We start from the raw sequence: 5582 nt of genomic DNA, 5'->3' as shown, positions 1-5582 counted from the left end.
CATCCAATGGTGAGAAAAAAAAGATAAAAGATTTTGTAGTTCCCCTTTCTACAAAATGGCGAAAAAGTTAGAGAGAGAGAGAGAAAACGACAGAGACAGGACCTTACCCCGAGAACTTCAGTTAAGATCATTTTGCATTCACTGTTTTCCATCTCAGGCTGTGCATAAAAGAGGCCAAAAATATTTCCAAAATATCATCCTTTGGCGTATTTCAAGATGGCTATTCGGAGAAGTTACAAACCCCAAGAATACTTGAAAAGCTGTCCCTTGTGGGAAAGATTTGCATTTGTTGAGGAAATAAACAACAGGTGCACACAGACTTTTTCTGAGTTCTCCATCCTTCTGCCGCCCTCCCCACTTTATTCTAGGAGCAATTATCTGACAGACAAAAGAGTCTAAAGATCTTACGGAAAATCTTTCACCACTGGCTACCATCAATTCTTCTGAGAGGGGTTACCTGTGAGATTTGTTCTGCATAACAATACCACCTTTGCTCCATGCCTTTTATCCTCTTCCTCATCCCATAAACTGCCTAGCCATGTTCGGATCCCTTGAGTATAGTATGAAAGCTTCAGCCATCTGGCCCTTTCTTTGAATTTTCATATTGTGAATGACTCCCATGACATGCACGTATGCACAGAATCAATTCTTGTGCCTTTTTTCTTCCCTGTTAAGATATTACGTTTGTTTTATAGACTCAAATTGTCAAAGCTTCAGAAGGGGGCAACCGCTTTACTCTATAATGTGGCACATTAGAATGAAACGTTACTCTGATGGTTTTGGAGCCTACAGTTGAAATTCTGGGACAACTGGCAAAAGGCACCAGAAACAGGGGACATTTCTTATCAACAGTCGCACTTCAGATCTTCACCTGTAGCACCTGGGCTAATGATGTTAATAACAGTCTTTGCCATTTTTTTCCTTTTTCAAAACTCAATTGGGAGGGGGGAGTAGGTATGTGAACCAAATTCCCTTATGAAATAAATTTTCCGCATTTAAAAGAAACATTGGGTGTGGGTGGGAGGGAGCTCTCATCTTAAGCAGCTACCTTACTGGTATCTATAAAAAAACCTATCGACAGTATAGCTTTAGAAACTCCCTTGGAAATAAGAGGCAAACATTTTTTAAAAGAGGCAGTGGCAGAAATCAGATTTTTAAAACGGTTAAAATCTTCTGTACACTTCAATTGCTTGATTTGAAAGTGCTACAGGGTTTACATAAAGGAATTCTGCCTTGTAGTCTAGTGGTTGAATCTGTTATTTTACTGCTGTTGCCTGAGTTTGATTCCTGGTCAAGAAACCTGTTTTTGAAAAGGTAGATTCATTAACTCTGGAGAAAAAAAGAATATTTATAAAAATTGCCTTTACAAAATCTAATTCTCAAAATTTTAGAAGGGAGGGAAGGAAATTCAAGCAAGAATAATATTCGACTTAATTTCCTTCATGTAATCTCTAGGAAAATGAATCCATTCTTTGTCTTCATTTTTCTTGGGATCAATATTCTTATACATGTGTCCCAAATTAGTATTATTTATCTCCAGTTATCAAACCATGTGCTTTGTAGATATTAACAACTTTGAACTGAGAGATTTAACTGCTTCTCTTATTCTTGTCAGCATTTTTAGGATGAATAAAATAGTTTTTCGGGAGAGTTTTCTAGAATAATGTGGAAGATGAATAAGTAATGCCACACCGTACACCTGAACTCTTAAGTCTCATAAAGGACTAAATTTACAAGAGGTAACTTGGCAGCCACTTGTTGCCAAATACAGATCTAATCATTACCAGGGCAATTCATTTTGGTGAAAAAAAAATGTATTAAAAGTTTGAAAACTTGGCCAAAAAGAGACCAAGAGCAGGGGAACAGACTTTAAGCAACCTGCAAAGGTGGGAATGCATCCAGCGTTTAACAGGTAACCGCAGCTTACTAACGATGTGCTGACTCTGCGTATTTCCTAGTTCCGCAATATATGCCAAAGTCAAAGACGTCAAAAGGAAAAGACCCCATGCACTTTGTGATGTTATATTAAGAAATGACCCCCAGATAAATTTTGAAGAAAGCATCAAGAAAAACAAAAAGCTACATTAAAGAGTTCCTAGCATGTCCTTGCACGTGTTACAGATAACTGTTTAATGCTCACCTGGCTTTCATGCCCCCTTCTCATTTGTAATTGAACTTGACTTTTATTTATGTTTTGTCATTTGTTTCAGGAGTTCCTCTCAGCATGAGAAATAATGATTGTTTATGAATTAGGGAATAAAGCTAGAAAGGAGAAACCCCCATGTTTATACACACTATATTGTGAAAACAATTCTGAACATGTTTACTTGATACATTTTTAACTGTTTGATATTAGTGCTTTCTCTAATCATTGCCCTATGTTTGTTTTACTATGTCAGGTATAGATGTGAAACTGACTAATGCCATAGTTAAAAAGAAACAGTATCATTATGTAGCAAGTTTAAAGTACATCATCTTAGGTATACATTTAAAATATAAATATGATAAATATTAAATATGTGGGTTTAGATACTGGGAAAACAAACTGTGAACTTTGCCAGTATTTGTAAACTTAGGGTAATTCTTGTTTATTTTAATAATTAATATATTAAATTATTTATATTGTTGCATATAAATAAAATTTATTTGGGGATTTAATCATATATATATATATATTTACACACACATATATATGATTATATGATTGAATAAAGTGTAGTTTAGTACCACTCTTTGGGAAGATGGAAAATAGGATATTAATTTTCTGTTTTTCTTCTATATCTTTTCAAATTTTCTAAAATAATTTCACATCAGATTTTTTTTTTTAAATAAAAAAGGTAAAGCATATTTCTTTTTGTACAAAAGATGAAAGGGAAACATTTGCATTGAAAATTCTACATGGTGCTAATGTTGAGTTTCCCAAAGACAAAGGAGACATTCATACAAAATGACTTTATACCATTTTTTTAGATAATGGTGCATTAAATAGCTTTCAATATTTCAAAAAACACAAAGGTAAACTCATGAGTATAATTATATTACCACATACTTCATAATTACCTATCTCTAATTGCTGCTTTTAACCTCCTACTGTGCCTGAGCTACACCTGTGAAAAGGTTACACTCAGACTTCCAGTACTAACTAGAAAGTATTTGCAGACCTGAGTGTTACTTTGGTAAAAAAGATAGAAATTTTATACACATCATTTTAAAGGTTTGAAGAGCTATAATTGTTAAGAATGCTTGTAATATAATTTCATAATATCTAAATCCTGCAAATGAGAGAGAGGATAATTTATGACTTTTGAAACATGTTTATATATATCATCTGTTTTTGGAAATACAGGTTGTTCCAAAGGTCACCATACATAGGCACAACAGGTAATTATAGCTAAATGAAACTTTATTGGTAAAATACTCATTACAAAATTTTACAAATTATTTATAAAGCATTCTCTTTATGTTGATCACTTCCTGGCAAAATTTTATAATGAATATTTTGTAAATAAAGCTACATTTAGCTACAATTTCCCATTTTCCCTACATATGGTATATTTTGGGCGCCCTATCAGATATCCCATATTTTGCTCACTCTATGCAATTACCTTTATGTTTTAAATATTTCTTTAAGAGAAAGTGATCAGTATGCCTGTTGGGCCAATTTACTTGACCCCCTAAATAACAATTGCTTCAAAGTAATAAATTATTTTTATAGTTTTAATTCCATGAATACATGTTAAAACTATGTAATGCTAGCAATACATTTTCTAAAACTCAATCTTAAAATTTTACAAACTTCTTGGAAAGTGTGACATAACCATCAGTTAAAAAAAATTATTAGATTCATTGAAATAGGCCGGTATAATACTACTTAATGCATCCCTGAGACTAATTCACCAGTATTTCCCAAAGCCACATCAGTGCTGTCAGGGGTCCCTAAGGCCCTGGAACTGTCCAGCAGACCTGGTCTGGTCCCTCAGCAGAACTAACAAATTGGGCTGACTTAAAGTGAAAATAAAATGAAGGGGGAGTGAAAATAAAGCCTCTGGGATTCTCCAGCACAGCAGGACAGGAGCCAAGTTTGTTTAAAACACAGACAAAGCATAGACTTTTCCAGAGAAAGGAAAGGGCTCCCCTCCCCTAAGTGAGGGGAGATTGTGTCTCAAAGACAGTATATAGGTAAGTATCTGATCTTGGTCCCCCCTATAATTAGCTCTTCACTGGTCCCCCTAGGTCTCAAGATATTCTTTGCTACTTCCAATTGGTCACAGATCACTTCAGTTGCCACATGTGCCCATTTTCCTTTTCTTTTCAACAGTAACTACTACCTGCTATTTTGCTGATAATTGTTTAGTGGTGACTATTAAATCTTGTGATTGAGATTTGTTTTGTAACTGTGATTATTACCCCCACTTTGTTTTATCATCTGGAAACCATATTTATAGCCTTGGTCAACTTGAGGCATGACCGAAATTCTTTGTTTGCTTCAGGGCCTTTCTTAACTTTCTTACTTAGAAGGCCAGACTTTTCTCCGCCTTCCCCCTAGCCCTTTTCTATCCTTTTTTTTTGCAGTTTTCGGCCAGGGCCAGGTTTGAACCTGCCACCTCCAGTATATGGGGCCGGCACCCTGCGCCTTGAGCCCAGGCGCCGCCCATCCCTTTTCTATCCTTAATCAGGCTCAACGTTCTATGTTTATCCCCAAGGTCTGTTTTAGCCAATATTTTCTAACTGGTTATTTCTTCATTTACTTTAAGGCCTCTGTTTGATGAGCTGGGGCTTGTGATTACGACTTTTCTCCCATAGCCTCACTAAGGTCCCTTTCAAGTTACAGCCAGAAACTCTGAGGGCGGCTTGGTGAAATAGCTGGCCTCGTTTTGATGTCAGCCTGCCCTCAACCCAATCCTAAGGAGTCCCGGGATTTTGATGGAATCTCTGCTGGGCAAAGATACAAACACCTGTGGTCTCACCCTCATGCCACCCCACTGACAGCTGGAGGAGGGGAATCTGCTGATAGAACTGCTGAATCAGCCTCTCACTGCCGCAGTGCCGTCGCTGCTCACCAAAGACAGACAAGTGGTGAAGCTACAGCCCCAGACCTTGGCTCGAGCTGCTTCTAGTCAGCCATTTTGAAGCCCCCTCAATGCTGATTTTTTGCTAATACCTGTGTACATGTATAAATTTTCCAGAATCCTTTATGGATTTACACATATTTTAATGTGTTTTCTATGTGAGGTTAAATGTTCAAATGATTGTCAGAGTTGTGAAATTTCTGAGTATTTTCTTGAATAGGTATATACTCTTCTACCTTTCAGTAGAAATTATTACAGCAATTGGTTAATCACCATCATTATCAATCTCTCCACCTACCTGTGTGGAAAAGCTATTTCTTTAGGTTATGAGCCTTGGAAATAACATATTCCTTTCACTTTCCTTACAGAATTCTTTATGCTATATTTCATAACACATTTTCATACCTGAACTATCCTGGGGCAGTGCCTATGGCTCAAAGGAGTAGGACGCAGGCCCCAGATACTGGAGGTGGTGGGTTCAAACCCAGCCCCGGCCAAAAAAAAAAAAAAAAA

This window comes from Otolemur garnettii, unplaced genomic scaffold (assembly GCF_000181295.1).
Source record: "Otolemur garnettii isolate 467f Iridium unplaced genomic scaffold, OtoGar3 scaffold00033, whole genome shotgun sequence".
Taxonomy (NCBI): Eukaryota; Metazoa; Chordata; class Mammalia; order Primates; family Galagidae; genus Otolemur; species Otolemur garnettii.
The sequence above is the reverse complement of the archived record's forward strand: the minus strand, read 5'-3'. Positions refer to the sequence as shown.